The sequence below is a fragment of the Atractosteus spatula genome, chromosome 10 (assembly GCF_055471065.1).
Source record: "Atractosteus spatula isolate fAtrSpa1 chromosome 10, fAtrSpa1.hap1, whole genome shotgun sequence".
Classification (NCBI taxonomy): domain Eukaryota; kingdom Metazoa; phylum Chordata; class Actinopteri; order Semionotiformes; family Lepisosteidae; genus Atractosteus; species Atractosteus spatula.
Window position 1 is genome coordinate 28044556 of NC_142715.1, and position 15711 is coordinate 28060266.

Consider the following 15711-nt stretch of genomic DNA (forward strand, 5'->3'; position numbering starts at 1 on the left):
GCGTTCGGGGAGTCGCGTTTTTCAGAATTGTATTGAGATCGTTTTCCACAGAGCTCAGATGTCAAAGCACAGCAGCAGCTCTCCACAGCGATCCTCTATAGCGCCCTTTCTCCCGCAGCTCCGTCCTCATTGGAAGGAAGCAAGAGTGAAAGGCTGAAGTGAAATAGAGCGGGGACGAAGGCAGTGAAGAGAGAGAACGTGGGAAGAAGAGAAAAACGCAAGGGAAAAAAAGCAGCGTCGTAAAAGAGGTGACGGAGCTGTCCTCTCTATAAGAAGGGTGCCAGCGAGCCTTGCTCTCGCTTACGGCCACACCCCCTTGAGCACGCCTGATCTCGTCTGATCTCGGAAGCTAAACAGGGATGGGCCTGGTTAGTACTTGGATGGGAGACCGCCTGGGAATACCAGGTGCTGTAAGCTTTTAAGCGCAGGAGGCGCCCTATCCCCGCTCGCTCGCTCATTCCCCTGTTCACACGTGCAGTGCGGCTTGTCCGTCTGTTTATTTGTCAGCTTTGGCGAGACACGGGTGCTTGTGTATTAGCGTGAGCGTTTTTTATTCTGATCATGAACAGTTTTACAAGTCCGCAAAGGATCGAGGAAAGGTTTATCGCCAGCTGAAAAGAGACACAGCGCTTCGGCTGTGGAGACTTGTTCGGCTGGCGTTCGGGGAGTCGCGTTTTTCAGAATTGTATTGAGATCGTTTTCCACAGAGCTCAGATGTCAAAGCACAGCAGCAGCTCTCCACAGCGATCCTCTATAGCGCCCTTTCTCCCGCAGCTCCGTCCTCATTGGAAGGAAGCAAGAAAAAAGCAGCGTCGTAAAAGAGGTGACGGAGCTGTCCTCTCTATAAGAAGGGTGCCAGCGAGCCTTGCTCTCGCTTACGGCCACACCCCCTTGAGCACGCCTGATCTTGTCTGATCTCGGAAGCTAAACAGGGATGGGCCTGGTTAGTACTTGGATGGGAGACCGCCTGGGAATACCAGGTGCTGTAAGCTTTTAAGCGCAGGAGGCGCCCTATCCCCGCTCGCTCGCTCATTCCCCTGTTCACACGTGCAGTGCGGCTTGTCCGTCTGTTTATTTGTCAGCTTTGGCGAGACACGGGTGCTTGTGTATTAGCGTGAGCGTTTTTTATTCTGATCATGAACAGTTTTACAAGTCCGCAAAGGATCGAGGAAAGGTTTATCGCCAGCTGAAAAGAGACACAGCGCTTCGGCTGTGGAGACTTGTTCGGCTGGCGTTCGGGGAGTCGCGTTTTTCAGAATTGTATTGAGATCGTTTTCCACAGAGCTCAGATGTCAAAGCACAGCAGCAGCTCTCCACAGCGATCCTCTATAGCGCCCTTTCTCCCGCAGCTCCGTCCTCATTGGAAGGAAGCAAGAAAAAAGCAGCGTCGTAAAAGAGGTGACGGAGCTGTCCTCTCTATAAGAAGGGTGCCAGCGAGCCTTGCTCTCGCTTACGGCCACACCCCCTTGAGCACGCCTGGTCTCGTCTGATCTCGGAAGCTAAACAGGGATGGGCCTGGTTAGTACTTGGATGGGAGACCGCCTGGGAATACCAGGTGCTGTAAGCTTTTAAGCGCAGGAGGCGCCCTATCCCCGCTCGCTCGCTCATTCCCCTGTTCACACGTGCAGTGCGGCTTGTCCGTCTGTTTATTTGTCAGCTTTGGCGAGACACGGGTGCTTGTGTATTAGCGTGAGCGTTTTTTATTCTGATCATGAACAGTTTTACAAGTCCGCAAAGGATCGAGGAAAGGTTTATCGCCAGCTGAAAAGAGACACAGCGCTTCGGCTGTGGAGACTTGTTCGGCTGGCGTTCGGGGAGTCGCGTTTTTCAGAATTGTATTGAGATCGTTTTCCACAGAGCTCAGATGTCAAAGCACAGCAGCAGCTCTCCACAGCGATCCTCTATAGCGCCCTTTCTCCCGCAGCTCCGTCCTCATTGGAAGGAAGCAAGAGTGAAAGGCTGAAGTGAAATAGAGCGGGGACGAAGGCAGTGAAGAGAGAGAACGTGGGAAGAAGAGAAAAACGCAAGGGAAAAAAAGCAGCGTCGTAAAAGAGGTGACGGAGCTGTCCTCTCTATAAGAAGGGTGCCAGCGAGCCTTGCTCTCGCTTACGGCCACACCCCCTTGAGCACGCCTGATCTCGTCTGATCTCGGAAGCTAAACGGGGATGGGCCTGGTTAGTACTTGGATGGGAGACCGCCTGGGAATACCAGGTGCTGTAAGCTTTTAAGCGCAGGAGGCGCCCTATCCCCGCTCGCTCGCTCATTCCCCTGTTCACACGTGCAGTGCGGCTTGTCCGTCTGTTTATTTGTCAGCTTTGGCGAGACACGGGTGCTTGTGTATTAGCGTGAGCGTTTTTTATTCTGATCATGAACAGTTTTACAAGTCCGCAAAGGATCGAGGAAAGGTTTATCGCCAGCTGAAAAGAGACACAGCGCTTCGGCTGTGGAGACTTGTTCGGCTGGCGTTCGGGGAGTCGCGTTTTTCAGAATTGTATTGAGATCGTTTTCCACAGAGCTCAGATGTCAAAGCACAGCAGCAGCTCTCCACAGCGATCCTCTATAGCGCCCTTTCTCCCGCAGCTCCGTCCTCATTGGAAGGAAGCAAGAAAAAAGCAGCGTCGTAAAAGAGGTGACGGAGCTGTCCTCTCTATAAGAAGGGTGCCAGCGAGCCTTGCTCTCGCTTACGGCCACACCCCCTTGAGCACGCCTGATCTCGTCTGATCTCGGAAGCTAAACAGGGATGGGCCTGGTTAGTACTTGGATGGGAGACCGCCTGGGAATACCAGGTGCTGTAAGCTTTTAAGCGCAGGAGGCGCCCTATCCCCGCTCGCTCGCTCATTCCCCTGTTCACACGTGCAGTGCGGCTTGTCCGTCTGTTTATTTGTCAGCTTTGGCGAGACACGGGTGCTTGTGTATTAGCGTGAGCGTTTTTTATTCTGATCATGAACAGTTTTACAAGTCCGCAAAGGATCGAGGAAAGGTTTATCGCCAGCTGAAAAGAGACACAGCGCTTCGGCTGTGGAGACTTGTTCGGCTGGCGTTCGGGGAGTCGCGTTTTTCAGAATTGTATTGAGATCGTTTTCCACAGAGCTCAGATGTCAAAGCACAGCAGCAGCTCTCCACAGCGATCCTCTATAGCGCCCTTTCTCCCGCAGCTCCGTCCTCATTGGAAGGAAGCAAGAGTGAAAGGCTGAAGTGAAATAGAGCGGGGACGAAGGCAGTGAAGAGAGAGAACGTGGGAAGAAGAGAAAAACGCAAGGGAAAAAAAGCAGCGTCGTAAAAGAGGTGACGGAGCTGTCCTCTCTATAAGAAGGGTGCCAGCGAGCCTTGCTCTCGCTTACGGCCACACCCCCTTGAGCACGCCTGATCTCGTCTGATCTCGGAAGCTAAACAGGGATGGGCCTGGTTAGTACTTGGATGGGAGACCGCCTGGGAATACCAGGTGCTGTAAGCTTTTAAGCGCAGGAGGCGCCCTATCCCCGCTCGCTCGCTCATTCCCCTGTTCACACGTGCAGTGCGGCTTGTCCGTCTGTTTATTTGTCAGCTTTGGCGAGACACGGGTGCTTGTGTATTAGCGTGAGCGTTTTTTATTCTGATCATGAACAGTTTTACAAGTCCGCAAAGGATCGAGGAAAGGTTTATCGCCAGCTGAAAAGAGACACAGCGCTTCGGCTGTGGAGACTTGTTCGGCTGGCGTTCGGGGAGTCGCGTTTTTCAGAATTGTATTGAGATCGTTTTCCACAGAGCTCAGATGTCAAAGCACAGCAGCAGCTCTCCACAGCGATCCTCTATAGCGCCCTTTCTCCCGCAGCTCCGTCCTCATTGGAAGGAAGCAAGAAAAAAGCAGCGTCGTAAAAGAGGTGACGGAGCTGTCCTCTCTATAAGAAGGGTGCCAGCGAGCCTTGCTCTCGCTTACGGCCACACCCCCTTGAGCACGCCTGATCTTGTCTGATCTCGGAAGCTAAACAGGGATGGGCCTGGTTAGTACTTGGATGGGAGACCGCCTGGGAATACCAGGTGCTGTAAGCTTTTAAGCGCAGGAGGCGCCCTATCCCCGCTCGCTCGCTCATTCCCCTGTTCACACGTGCAGTGCGGCTTGTCCGTCTGTTTATTTGTCAGCTTTGGCGAGACACGGGTGCTTGTGTATTAGCGTGAGCGTTTTTTATTCTGATCATGAACAGTTTTACAAGTCCGCAAAGGATCGAGGAAAGGTTTATCGCCAGCTGAAAAGAGACACAGCGCTTCGGCTGTGGAGACTTGTTCGGCTGGCGTTCGGGGAGTCGCGTTTTTCAGAATTGTATTGAGATCGTTTTCCACAGAGCTCAGATGTCAAAGCACAGCAGCAGCTCTCCACAGCGATCCTCTATAGCGCCCTTTCTCCCGCAGCTCCGTCCTCATTGGAAGGAAGCAAGAAAAAAGCAGCGTCGTAAAAGAGGTGACGGAGCTGTCCTCTCTATAAGAAGGGTGCCAGCGAGCCTTGCTCTCGCTTACGGCCACACCCCCTTGAGCACGCCTGGTCTCGTCTGATCTCGGAAGCTAAACAGGGATGGGCCTGGTTAGTACTTGGATGGGAGACCGCCTGGGAATACCAGGTGCTGTAAGCTTTTAAGCGCAGGAGGCGCCCTATCCCCGCTCGCTCGCTCATTCCCCTGTTCACACGTGCAGTGCGGCTTGTCCGTCTGTTTATTTGTCAGCTTTGGCGAGACACGGGTGCTTGTGTATTAGCGTGAGCGTTTTTTATTCTGATCATGAACAGTTTTACAAGTCCGCAAAGGATCGAGGAAAGGTTTATCGCCAGCTGAAAAGAGACACAGCGCTTCGGCTGTGGAGACTTGTTCGGCTGGCGTTCGGGGAGTCGCGTTTTTCAGAATTGTATTGAGATCGTTTTCCACAGAGCTCAGATGTCAAAGCACAGCAGCAGCTCTCCACAGCGATCCTCTATAGCGCCCTTTCTCCCGCAGCTCCGTCCTCATTGGAAGGAAGCAAGAGTGAAAGGCTGAAGTGAAATAGAGCGGGGACGAAGGCAGTGAAGAGAGAGAACGTGGGAAGAAGAGAAAAACGCAAGGGAAAAAAAGCAGCGTCGTAAAAGAGGTGACGGAGCTGTCCTCTCTATAAGAAGGGTGCCAGCGAGCCTTGCTCTCGCTTACGGCCACACCCCCTTGAGCACGCCTGATCTCGTCTGATCTCGGAAGCTAAACAGGGATGGGCCTGGTTAGTACTTGGATGGGAGACCGCCTGGGAATACCAGGTGCTGTAAGCTTTTAAGCGCAGGAGGCGCCCTATCCCCGCTCGCTCGCTCATTCCCCTGTTCACACGTGCAGTGCGGCTTGTCCGTCTGTTTATTTGTCAGCTTTGGCGAGACACGGGTGCTTGTGTATTAGCGTGAGCGTTTTTTATTCTGATCATGAACAGTTTTACAAGTCCGCAAAGGATCGAGGAAAGGTTTATCGCCAGCTGAAAAGAGACACAGTGCTTCGGCTGTGGAGACTTGTTCGGCTGGCGTTCGGGGAGTCGCGTTTTTCAGAATTGTATTGAGATCGTTTTCCACAGAGCTCAGATGTCAAAGCACAGCAGCAGCTCTCCACAGCGATCCTCTATAGCGCCCTTTCTCCCGCAGCTCCGTCCTCATTGGAAGGAAGCAAGAAAAAAGCAGCGTCGTAAAAGAGGTGACGGAGCTGTCCTCTCTATAAGAAGGGTGCCAGCGAGCCTTGCTCTCGCTTACGGCCACACCCCCTTGAGCACGCCTGATCTCGTCTGATCTCGGAAGCTAAACAGGGATGGGCCTGGTTAGTACTTGGATGGGAGACCGCCTGGGAATACCAGGTGCTGTAAGCTTTTAAGCGCAGGAGGCGCCCTATCCCCGCTCGCTCGCTCATTCCCCTGTTCACACGTGCAGTGCGGCTTGTCCGTCTGTTTATTTGTCAGCTTTGGCGAGACACGGGTGCTTGTGTATTAGCGTGAGCGTTTTTTATTCTGATCATGAACAGTTTTACAAGTCCGCAAAGGATCGAGGAAAGGTTTATCGCCAGCTGAAAAGAGACACAGCGCTTCGGCTGTGGAGACTTGTTCGGCTGGCGTTCGGGGAGTCGCGTTTTTCAGAATTGTATTGAGATCGTTTTCCACAGAGCTCAGATGTCAAAGCACAGCAGCAGCTCTCCACAGCGATCCTCTATAGCGCCCTTTCTCCCGCAGCTCCGTCCTCATTGGAAGGAAGCAAGAAAAAAGCAGCGTCGTAAAAGAGGTGACGGAGCTGTCCTCTCTATAAGAAGGGTGCCAGCGAGCCTTGCTCTCGCTTACGGCCACACCCCCTTGAGCACGCCTGGTCTCGTCTGATCTCGGAAGCTAAACAGGGATGGGCCTGGTTAGTACTTGGATGGGAGACCGCCTGGGAATACCAGGTGCTGTAAGCTTTTAAGCGCAGGAGGCGCCCTATCCCCGCTCGCTCGCTCATTCCCCTGTTCACACGTGCAGTGCGGCTTGTCCGTCTGTTTATTTGTCAGCTTTGGCGAGACACGGGTGCTTGTGTATTAGCGTGAGCGTTTTTTATTCTGATCATGAACAGTTTTACAAGTCCGCAAAGGATCGAGGAAAGGTTTATCGCCAGCTGAAAAGAGACACAGCGCTTCGGCTGTGGAGACTTGTTCGGCTGGCGTTCGGGGAGTCGCGTTTTTCAGAATTGTATTGAGATCGTTTTCCACAGAGCTCAGATGTCAAAGCACAGCAGCAGCTCTCCACAGCGATCCTCTATAGCGCCCTTTCTCCCGCAGCTCCGTCCTCATTGGAAGGAAGCAAGAGTGAAAGGCTGAAGTGAAATAGAGCGGGGACGAAGGCAGTGAAGAGAGAGAACGTGGGAAGAAGAGAAAAACGCAAGGGAAAAAAAGCAGCGTCGTAAAAGAGGTGACGGAGCTGTCCTCTCTATAAGAAGGGTGCCAGCGAGCCTTGCTCTCGCTTACGGCCACACCCCCTTGAGCACGCCTGATCTCGTCTGATCTCGGAAGCTAAACAGGGATGGGCCTGGTTAGTACTTGGATGGGAGACCGCCTGGGAATACCAGGTGCTGTAAGCTTTTAAGCGCAGGAGGCGCCCTATCCCCGCTCGCTCGCTCATTCCCCTGTTCACACGTGCAGTGCGGCTTGTCCGTCTGTTTATTTGTCAGCTTTGGCGAGACACGGGTGCTTGTGTATTAGCGTGAGCGTTTTTTATTCTGATCATGAACAGTTTTACAAGTCCGCAAAGGATCGAGGAAAGGTTTATCGCCAGCTGAAAAGAGACACAGTGCTTCGGCTGTGGAGACTTGTTCGGCTGGCGTTCGGGGAGTCGCGTTTTTCAGAATTGTATTGAGATCGTTTTCCACAGAGCTCAGATGTCAAAGCACAGCAGCAGCTCTCCACAGCGATCCTCTATAGCGCCCTTTCTCCCGCAGCTCCGTCCTCATTGGAAGGAAGCAAGAAAAAAGCAGCGTCGTAAAAGAGGTGACGGAGCTGTCCTCTCTATAAGAAGGGTGCCAGCGAGCCTTGCTCTCGCTTACGGCCACACCCCCTTGAGCACGCCTGATCTCGTCTGATCTCGGAAGCTAAACAGGGATGGGCCTGGTTAGTACTTGGATGGGAGACCGCCTGGGAATACCAGGTGCTGTAAGCTTTTAAGCGCAGGAGGCGCCCTATCCCCGCTCGCTCGCTCATTCCCCTGTTCACACGTGCAGTGCGGCTTGTCCGTCTGTTTATTTGTCAGCTTTGGCGAGACACGGGTGCTTGTGTATTAGCGTGAGCGTTTTTTATTCTGATCATGAACAGTTTTACAAGTCCGCAAAGGATCGAGGAAAGGTTTATCGCCAGCTGAAAAGAGACACAGCGCTTCGGCTGTGGAGACTTGTTCGGCTGGCGTTCGGGGAGTCGCGTTTTTCAGAATTGTATTGAGATCGTTTTCCACAGAGCTCAGATGTCAAAGCACAGCAGCAGCTCTCCACAGCGATCCTCTATAGCGCCCTTTCTCCCGCAGCTCCGTCCTCATTGGAAGGAAGCAAGAGTGAAAGGCTGAAGTGAAATAGAGCGGGGACGAAGGCAGTGAAGAGAGAGAACGTGGGAAGAAGAGAAAAACGCAAGGGAAAAAAAGCAGCGTCGTAAAAGAGGTGACGGAGCTGTCCTCTCTATAAGAAGGGTGCCAGCGAGCCTTGCTCTCGCTTATGGCCACACCCCCTTGAGCACGCCTGATCTCGTCTGATCTCGGAAGCTAAACAGGGATGGGCCTGGTTAGTACTTGGATGGGAGACCGCCTGGGAATACCAGGTGCTGTAAGCTTTTAAGCGCAGGAGGCGCCCTATCCCCGCTCGCTCGCTCATTCCCCTGTTCACACGTGCAGTGCGGCTTGTCCGTCTGTTTATTTGTCAGCTTTGGCGAGACACGGGTGCTTGTGTATTAGCGTGAGCGTTTTTTATTCTGATCATGAACAGTTTTACAAGTCCGCAAAGGATCGAGGAAAGGTTTATCGCCAGCTGAAAAGAGACACAGCGCATCGGCTGTGGAGACTTGTTCGGCTGGCGTTCGGGGAGTCGCGTTTTTCAGAATTGTATTGAGATCGTTTTCCACAGAGCTCAGATGTCAAAGCACAGCAGCAGCTCTCCACAGCGATCCTCTATAGCGCCCTTTCTCCCGCAGCTCCGTCCTCATTGGAAGGAAGCAAGAAAAAAGCAGCGTCGTAAAAGAGGTGACGGAGCTGTCCTCTCTATAAGAAGGGTGCCAGCGAGCCTTCCTCTCGCTTACGGCCACACCCCCTTGAGCACGCCTGATCTCGTCTGATCTCGGAAGCTAAACAGGGATGGGCCTGGTTAGTACTTGGATGGGAGACCGCCTGGGAATACCAGGTGCTGTAAGCTTTTAAGCGCAGGAGGCGCCCTATCCCCGCTCGCTCGCTCATTCCCCTGTTCACACGTGCAGTGCGGCTTGTCCGTCTGTTTATTTGTCAGCTTTGGCGAGACACGGGTGCTTGTGTATTAGCGTGAGCGTTTTTTATTCTGATCATGAACAGTTTTACAAGTCCGCAAAGGATCGAGGAAAGGTTTATCGCCAGCTGAAAAGAGACACAGCGCTTCGGCTGTGGAGACTTGTTCGGCTGGCGTTCGGGGAGTCGCGTTTTTCAGAATTGTATTGAGATCGTTTTCCACAGAGCTCAGATGTCAAAGCACAGCAGCAGCTCTCCACAGCGATCCTCTATAGCGCCCTTTCTCCCGCAGCTCCGTCCTCATTGGAAGGAAGCAAGAAAAAAGCAGCGTCGTAAAAGAGGTGACGGAGCTGTCCTCTCTATAAGAAGGGTGCCAGCGAGCCTTGCTCTCGCTTACGGCCACACCCCCTTGAGCACGCCTGATCTCGTCTGATCTCGGAAGCTAAACAGGGATGGGCCTGGTTAGTACTTGGATGGGAGACCGCCTGGGAATACCAGGTGCTGTAAGCTTTTAAGCGCAGGAGGCGCCCTATCCCCGCTCGCTCGCTCATTCCCCTGTTCACACATGCAGTGCGGCTTGTCCGTCTGTTTATTTGTCAGCTTTGGCGAGACACGGGTGCTTGTGTATTAGCGTGAGCGTTTTTTATTCTGATCATGAACAGTTTTACAAGTCCGCAAAGGATCGAGGAAAGGTTTATCGCCAGCTGAAAAGAGACACATCGCTTCGGCTGTGGAGACTTGTTCGGCTGGCGTTCGGGGAGTCGCGTTTTTCAGAATTGTATTGAGATCGTTTTCCACAGAGCTCAGATGTCAAAGCACAGCAGCAGCTCTCCACAGCGATCCTCTATAGCGCCCTTTCTCCCGCAGCTCCGTCCTCATTGGAAGGAAGCAAGAAAAAAGCAGCGTCGTAAAAGAGGTGACGGAGCTGTCCTCTCTATAAGAAGGGTGCCAGCGAGCTTTGCTCTCGCTTACGGCCACACACCCTTGAGCACGCCTGATCTCGTCTGATCTCGGAAGCTAAACAGGGATGGGCCTGGTTAGTACTTGGATGGGAGACCGCCTGGGAATACCAGGTGCTGTAAGCTTTTAAGCGCAGGAGGCGCCCTATCCCCGCTCGCTCGCTCATTCCCCTGTTCACACGTGCAGTGCGGCTTGTCCGTCTGTTTATTTGTCAGCTTTGGCGAGACACGGGTGCTTGTGTATTAGCGTGAGCGTTTTTTATTCTGATCATGAACATTTTTACAAGTCCGCAAAGGATCGAGGAAAGGTTTATCGCCAGCTGAAAAGAGACACATCGCTTCGGCTGTGGAGACTTGTTCGGCTGGCGTTCGGGGAGTCGCGTTTTTCAGAATTGTATTGAGATCGTTTTCCACAGAGCTCAGATGTCAAAGCACAGCAGCAGCTCTCCACAGCGATCCTCTATAGCGCCCTTTCTCCCGCAGCTCCGTCCTCATTGGAAGGAAGCAAGAAAAAAGCAGCGTCGTAAAAGAGGTGACGGAGCTGTCCTCTCTATAAGAAGGGTGCCAGCGAGCCTTGCTCTCGCTTACGGCCACACCCCCTTGAGCACGCCTGATCTCGTCTGATCTCGGAAGCTAAACAGGGATGGGCCTGGTTAGTACTTGGATGGGAGACCGCCTGGGAATACCAGGTGCTGTAAGCTTTTAAGCGCTGGAGGCGCCCTATCCCCGCTCGCTCGCTCATTCCCCTGTTCACACGTGCAGTGCGGCTTGTCCGTCTGTTTATTTGTCAGCTTTGGCGAGACACGGGTGCTTGTGTATTAGCGTGAGCGTTTTTTATTCTGATCATGAACAGTTTTACAAGTCCGCAAAGGATCGAGGAAAGGTTTATCGCCAGCTGAAAAGAGACACAGCGCTTCGGCTGTGGAGACTTGTTCGGCTGGCGTTCGGGGAGTCGCGTTTTTCAGAATTGTATTGAGATCGTTTTCCACAGAGCTCAGATGTCAAAGCACAGCAGCAGCTCTCCACAGCGATCCTCTATAGCGCCCTTTCTCCCGCAGCTCCGTCCTCATTGGAAGGAAGCAAGAGTGAAAGGCTGAAGTGAAATAGAGCGGGGACGAAGGCAGTGAAGAGAGAGAACGTGGGAAGAAGAGAAAAACGCAAGGGAAAAAAAGCAGCGTCGTAAAAGAGGTGACGGAGCTGTCCTCTCTATAAGAAGGGTGCCAGCGAGCCTTGCTCTCGCTTACGGCCACACCCCCTTGAGCACGCCTGATCTCGTCTGATCTCGGAAGCTAAACAGGGATGGGCCTGGTTAGTACTTGGATGGGAGACCGCCTGGGAATGCCAGGTGCTGTAAGCTTTTAAGCGCAGGAGGCGCCCTATCCCCGCTCGCTCGCTCATTCCCCTGTTCACACGTGCAGTGCGGCTTGTCCGTCTGTTTATTTGTCAGCTTTGGCGAGACACGGGTGCTTGTGTATTAGCGTGAGCGTTTTTTATTCTGATCATGAACAGTTTTACAAGTCCGCAAAGGATCGAGGAAAGGTTTATCGCCAGCTGAAAAGAGACACAGCGCATCGGCTGTGGAGACTTGTTCGGCTGGCGTTCGGGGAGTCGCGTTTTTCAGAATTGTATTGAGATCGTTTTCCACAGAGCTCAGATGTCAAAGCACAGCAGCAGCTCTCCACAGCGATCCTCTATAGCGCCCTTTCTCCCGCAGCTCCGTCCTCATTGGAAGGAAGCAAGAAAAAAGCAGCGTCGTAAAAGAGGTGACGGAGCTGTCCTCTCTATAAGAAGGGTGCCAGCGAGCCTTGCTCTCGCTTACGGCCACACCCCCTTGAGCACGCCTGATCTCGTCTGATCTCGGAAGCTAAACAGGGATGGGCCTGGTTAGTACTTGGATGGGAGACCGCCTGGGAATACCAGGTGCTGTAAGCTTTTAAGCGCAGGAGGCGCCCTATCCCCGCTCGCTCGCTCATTCCCCTGTTCACACGTGCAGTGCGGCTTGTCCGTCTGTTTATTTGTCAGCTTTGGCGAGACACGGGTGCTTGTGTATTAGCGTGAGCGTTTTTTATTCTGATCATGAACAGTTTTACAAGTCCGCAAAGGATCGAGGAAAGGTTTATCGCCAGCTGAAAAGAGACACAGCGCTTCGGCTGTGGAGACTTGTTCGGCTGGCGTTCGGGGAGTCGCGTTTTTCAGAATTGTATTGAGATCGTTTTCCACAGAGCTCAGATGTCAAAGCACAGCAGCAGCTCTCCACAGCGATCCTCTATAGCGCCCTTTCTCCCGCAGCTCCGTCCTCATTGGAAGGAAGCAAGAAAAAAGCAGCGTCGTAAAAGAGGTGACGGAGCTGTCCTCTCTATAAGAAGGGTGCCAGCGAGCCTTGCTCTCGCTTACGGCCACACCCCCTTGAGCACGCCTGATCTCGTCTGATCTCGGAAGCTAAACAGGGATGGGCCTGGTTAGTACTTGGATGGGAGACCGCCTGGGAATACCAGGTGCTGTAAGCTTTTAAGCGCAGGAGGCGCCCTATCCCCGCTCGCTCGCTCATTCCCCTGTTCACACGTGCAGTGCGGCTTGTCCGTCTGTTTATTTGTCAGCTTTGGCGAGACACGGGTGCTTGTGTATTAGCGTGAGCGTTTTTTATTCTGATCATGAACAGTTTTACAAGTCCGCAAAGGATCGAGGAAAGGTTTATCGCCAGCTGAAAAGAGACACAGCGCTTCGGCTGTGGAGACTTGTTCGGCTGGCGTTCGGGGAGTCGCGTTTTTCAGAATTGTATTGAGATCGTTTTCCACAGAGCTCAGATGTCAAAGCACAGCAGCAGCTCTCCACAGCGATCCTCTATAGCGCCCTTTCTCCCGCAGCTCCGTCCTCATTGGAAGGAAGCAAGAGTGAAAGGCTGAAGTGAAATAGAGCGGGGACGAAGGCAGTGAAGAGAGAGAACGTGGGAAGAAGAGAAAAACGCAAGGGAAAAAAAGCAGCGTCGTAAAAGAGGTGACGGAGCTGTCCTCTCTATAAGAAGGGTGCCAGCGAGCCTTGCTCTCGCTTACGGCCACACCCCCTTGAGCACGCCTGATCTCGTCTGATCTCGGAAGCTAAACAGGGATGGGCCTGGTTAGTACTTGGATGGGAGACCGCCTGGGAATACCAGGTGCTGTAAGCTTTTAAGCGCAGGAGGCGCCCTATCCCCGCTCGCTCGCTCATTCCCCTGTTCACACGTGCAGTGCGGCTTGTCCGTCTGTTTATTTGTCAGCTTTGGCGAGACACGGGTGCTTGTGTATTAGCGTGAGCGTTTTTTATTCTGATCATGAACAGTTTTACAAGTCCGCAAAGGATCGAGGAAAGGTTTATCGCCAGCTGAAAAGAGACACAGCGCTTCGGCTGTGGAGACTTGTTCGGCTGGCGTTCGGGGAGTCGCGTTTTTCAGAATTGTATTGAGATCGTTTTCCACAGAGCTCAGATGTCAAAGCACAGCAGCAGCTCTCCACAGCGATCCTCTATAGCGCCCTTTCTCCCGCAGCTCCGTCCTCATTGGAAGGAAGCAAGAAAAAAGCAGCGTCGTAAAAGAGGTGACGGAGCTGTCCTCTCTATAAGAAGGGTGCCAGCGAGCCTTGCTCTCGCTTACGGCCACACCCCCTTGAGCACGCCTGATCTCGTCTGATCTCGGAAGCTAAACAGGGATGGGCCTGGTTAGTACTTGGATGGGAGACCGCCTGGGAATACCAGGTGCTGTAAGCTTTTAAGCGCAGGAGGCGCCCTATCCCCGCTCGCTCGCTCATTCCCCTGTTCACACGTGCAGTGCGGCTTGTCCGTCTGTTTATTTGTCAGCTTTGGCGAGACACGGGTGCTTGTGTATTAGCGTGAGCGTTTTTTATTCTGATCATGAACAGTTTTACAAGTCCGCAAAGGATCGAGGAAAGGTTTATCGCCAGCTGAAAAGAGACACAGCGCTTCGGCTGTGGAGACTTGTTCGGCTGGCGTTCGGGGAGTCGCGTTTTTCAGAATTGTATTGAGATCGTTTTCCACAGAGCTCAGATGTCAAAGCACAGCAGCAGCTCTCCACAGCGATCCTCTATAGCGCCCTTTCTCCCGCAGCTCCGTCCTCATTGGAAGGAAGCAAGAGTGAAAGGCTGAAGTGAAATAGAGCGGGGACGAAGGCAGTGAAGAGAGAGAACGTGGGAAGAAGAGAAAAACGCAAGGGAAAAAAAGCAGCGTCGTAAAAGAGGTGACGGAGCTGTCCTCTCTATAAGAAGGGTGCCAGCGAGCCTTGCTCTCGCTTACGGCCACACCCCCTTGAGCACGCCTGATCTCGTCTGATCTCGGAAGCTAAACAGGGATGGGCCTGGTTAGTACTTGGATGGGAGACCGCCTGGGAATACCAGGTGCTGTAAGCTTTTAAGCGCAGGAGGCGCCCTATCCCCGCTCGCTCGCTCATTCCCCTGTTCACACGTGCAGTGCGGCTTGTCCGTCTGTTTATTTGTCAGCTTTGGCGAGACACGGGTGCTTGTGTATTAGCGTGAGCGTTTTTTATTCTGATCATGAACAGTTTTACAAGTCCGCAAAGGATCGAGGAAAGGTTTATCGCCAGCTGAAAAGAGACACAGCGCTTCGGCTGTGGAGACTTGTTCGGCTGGCGTTCGGGGAGTCGCGTTTTTCAGAATTGTATTGAGATCGTTTTCCACAGAGCTCAGATGTCAAAGCACAGCAGCAGCTCTCCACAGCGATCCTCTATAGCGCCCTTTCTCCCGCAGCTCCGTCCTCATTGGAAGGAAGCAAGAAAAAAGCAGCGTCGTAAAAGAGGTGACGGAGCTGTCCTCTCTATAAGAAGGGTGCCAGCGAGCCTTGCTCTCGCTTACGGCCACACCCCCTTGAGCACGCCTGATCTCGTCTGATCTCGGAAGCTAAACAGGGATGGGCCTGGTTAGTACTTGGATGGGAGACCGCCTGGGAATACCAGGTGCTGTAAGCTTTTAAGCGCAGGAGGCGCCCTATCCCCGCTCGCTCGCTCATTCCCCTGTTCACACGTGCAGTGCGGCTTGTCCGTCTGTTTATTTGTCAGCTTTGGCGAGACACGGGTGCTTGTGTATTAGCGTGAGCGTTTTTTATTCTGATCATGAACAGTTTTACAAGTCCGCAAAGGATCGAGGAAAGGTTTATCGCCAGCTGAAAAGAGACACAGCGCATCGGCTGTGGAGACTTGTTCGGCTGGCGTTCGGGGAGTCGCGTTTTTCAGAATTGTATTGAGATCGTTTTCCACAGAGCTCAGATGTCAAAGCACAGCAGCAGCTCTCCACAGCGATCCTCTATAGCGCCCTTTCTCCCGCAGCTCCGTCCTCATTGGAAGGAAGCAAGAAAAAAGCAGCGTCGTAAAAGAGGTGACGGAGCTGTCCTCTCTATAAGAAGGGTGCCAGCGAGCCTTGCTCTCGCTTACGGCCACACCCCCTTGAGCACGCCTGATCTCGTCTGATCTCGGAAGCTAAACAGGGATGGGCCTGGTTAGTACTTGGATGGGAGACCGCCTGGGAATACCAGGTGCTGTAAGCTTTTAAGCGCAGGAGGCGCCCTATCCCCGCTCGCTCGCTCATTCCCCTGTTCACACGTGCAGTGCGGCTTGTCCGTCTGTTTATTTGTCAGCTTTGGCGAGACACGGGTGCTTGTGTATTAGCGTGAGCGTTTTTTATTCTGATCATGAACAGTTTTACAAGTCCGCAAAGGATCGAGGAAAGGTTTATCGCCAGCTGAAAAGAGACACAGCGCTTCGGCTGTGGAGACTTGTTCGGCTGGCGTTCGGGGAGTCGCGTTTTTCAGAATTGTA

At 53.0% G+C, this 15711-nt stretch overlaps 20 non-coding genes and 6 pseudogenes across 20 annotated transcripts; all 26 read left to right on the top strand.

Moving 5' to 3' along the window:
* The first annotated feature begins 298 nt into the window (after window positions 1-298).
* On the top strand, window positions 299-417 carry LOC148827646 (5S ribosomal RNA). Its single transcript, XR_016092744.1, has one exon. It is a non-coding gene; the product is annotated as a 5S ribosomal RNA (ribosomal RNA).
* Window positions 418-873: 456 nt separating this feature from the next.
* On the top strand, window positions 874-992 carry LOC148827647 (5S ribosomal RNA; annotated as a pseudogene).
* Window positions 993-1448: 456 nt separating this feature from the next.
* Window positions 1449-1567, top strand: LOC148827648 (5S ribosomal RNA; annotated as a pseudogene).
* Window positions 1568-2104: 537 nt separating this feature from the next.
* Window positions 2105-2223, top strand: LOC148827649 (5S ribosomal RNA). The gene has a single exon (XR_016092845.1). It is a non-coding gene; the product is annotated as a 5S ribosomal RNA (ribosomal RNA).
* A 456-nt stretch (window positions 2224-2679) lies between these two features.
* On the top strand, window positions 2680-2798 carry LOC148827650 (5S ribosomal RNA). Its single transcript, XR_016092746.1, has one exon. It is a non-coding gene; the product is annotated as a 5S ribosomal RNA (ribosomal RNA).
* A 537-nt stretch (window positions 2799-3335) lies between these two features.
* LOC148827651 (5S ribosomal RNA) lies at window positions 3336-3454 on the top strand. The gene has a single exon (XR_016092747.1). It is a non-coding gene; the product is annotated as a 5S ribosomal RNA (ribosomal RNA).
* A 456-nt stretch (window positions 3455-3910) lies between these two features.
* LOC148827652 (5S ribosomal RNA) lies at window positions 3911-4029 on the top strand (annotated as a pseudogene).
* A 456-nt stretch (window positions 4030-4485) lies between these two features.
* On the top strand, window positions 4486-4604 carry LOC148827653 (5S ribosomal RNA; annotated as a pseudogene).
* A 537-nt stretch (window positions 4605-5141) lies between these two features.
* LOC148827654 (5S ribosomal RNA) lies at window positions 5142-5260 on the top strand. Its single transcript, XR_016092748.1, has one exon. It is a non-coding gene; the product is annotated as a 5S ribosomal RNA (ribosomal RNA).
* Window positions 5261-5716: 456 nt separating this feature from the next.
* Window positions 5717-5835, top strand: LOC148827655 (5S ribosomal RNA). Its single transcript, XR_016092749.1, has one exon. It is a non-coding gene; the product is annotated as a 5S ribosomal RNA (ribosomal RNA).
* A 456-nt stretch (window positions 5836-6291) lies between these two features.
* On the top strand, window positions 6292-6410 carry LOC148827656 (5S ribosomal RNA; annotated as a pseudogene).
* A 537-nt stretch (window positions 6411-6947) lies between these two features.
* LOC148827657 (5S ribosomal RNA) lies at window positions 6948-7066 on the top strand. The gene has a single exon (XR_016092751.1). It is a non-coding gene; the product is annotated as a 5S ribosomal RNA (ribosomal RNA).
* Window positions 7067-7522: 456 nt separating this feature from the next.
* Window positions 7523-7641, top strand: LOC148827658 (5S ribosomal RNA). Its single transcript, XR_016092752.1, has one exon. It is a non-coding gene; the product is annotated as a 5S ribosomal RNA (ribosomal RNA).
* A 537-nt stretch (window positions 7642-8178) lies between these two features.
* On the top strand, window positions 8179-8297 carry LOC148827659 (5S ribosomal RNA). The gene has a single exon (XR_016092864.1). It is a non-coding gene; the product is annotated as a 5S ribosomal RNA (ribosomal RNA).
* A 456-nt stretch (window positions 8298-8753) lies between these two features.
* LOC148827660 (5S ribosomal RNA) lies at window positions 8754-8872 on the top strand. The gene has a single exon (XR_016092753.1). It is a non-coding gene; the product is annotated as a 5S ribosomal RNA (ribosomal RNA).
* Window positions 8873-9328: 456 nt separating this feature from the next.
* LOC148827661 (5S ribosomal RNA) lies at window positions 9329-9447 on the top strand. Its single transcript, XR_016092754.1, has one exon. It is a non-coding gene; the product is annotated as a 5S ribosomal RNA (ribosomal RNA).
* A 456-nt stretch (window positions 9448-9903) lies between these two features.
* Window positions 9904-10022, top strand: LOC148827662 (5S ribosomal RNA; annotated as a pseudogene).
* A 456-nt stretch (window positions 10023-10478) lies between these two features.
* On the top strand, window positions 10479-10597 carry LOC148827663 (5S ribosomal RNA). The gene has a single exon (XR_016092755.1). It is a non-coding gene; the product is annotated as a 5S ribosomal RNA (ribosomal RNA).
* A 537-nt stretch (window positions 10598-11134) lies between these two features.
* On the top strand, window positions 11135-11253 carry LOC148827664 (5S ribosomal RNA). The gene has a single exon (XR_016092949.1). It is a non-coding gene; the product is annotated as a 5S ribosomal RNA (ribosomal RNA).
* A 456-nt stretch (window positions 11254-11709) lies between these two features.
* LOC148827665 (5S ribosomal RNA) lies at window positions 11710-11828 on the top strand. Its single transcript, XR_016092758.1, has one exon. It is a non-coding gene; the product is annotated as a 5S ribosomal RNA (ribosomal RNA).
* A 456-nt stretch (window positions 11829-12284) lies between these two features.
* On the top strand, window positions 12285-12403 carry LOC148827666 (5S ribosomal RNA). Its single transcript, XR_016092759.1, has one exon. It is a non-coding gene; the product is annotated as a 5S ribosomal RNA (ribosomal RNA).
* Window positions 12404-12940: 537 nt separating this feature from the next.
* Window positions 12941-13059, top strand: LOC148827667 (5S ribosomal RNA). The gene has a single exon (XR_016092760.1). It is a non-coding gene; the product is annotated as a 5S ribosomal RNA (ribosomal RNA).
* Window positions 13060-13515: 456 nt separating this feature from the next.
* LOC148827668 (5S ribosomal RNA) lies at window positions 13516-13634 on the top strand. The gene has a single exon (XR_016092761.1). It is a non-coding gene; the product is annotated as a 5S ribosomal RNA (ribosomal RNA).
* A 537-nt stretch (window positions 13635-14171) lies between these two features.
* Window positions 14172-14290, top strand: LOC148827669 (5S ribosomal RNA). Its single transcript, XR_016092762.1, has one exon. It is a non-coding gene; the product is annotated as a 5S ribosomal RNA (ribosomal RNA).
* A 456-nt stretch (window positions 14291-14746) lies between these two features.
* On the top strand, window positions 14747-14865 carry LOC148827670 (5S ribosomal RNA). The gene has a single exon (XR_016092763.1). It is a non-coding gene; the product is annotated as a 5S ribosomal RNA (ribosomal RNA).
* Window positions 14866-15321: 456 nt separating this feature from the next.
* LOC148827671 (5S ribosomal RNA) lies at window positions 15322-15440 on the top strand. The gene has a single exon (XR_016092764.1). It is a non-coding gene; the product is annotated as a 5S ribosomal RNA (ribosomal RNA).
* Window positions 15441-15711: the final 271 nt, after the last annotated feature.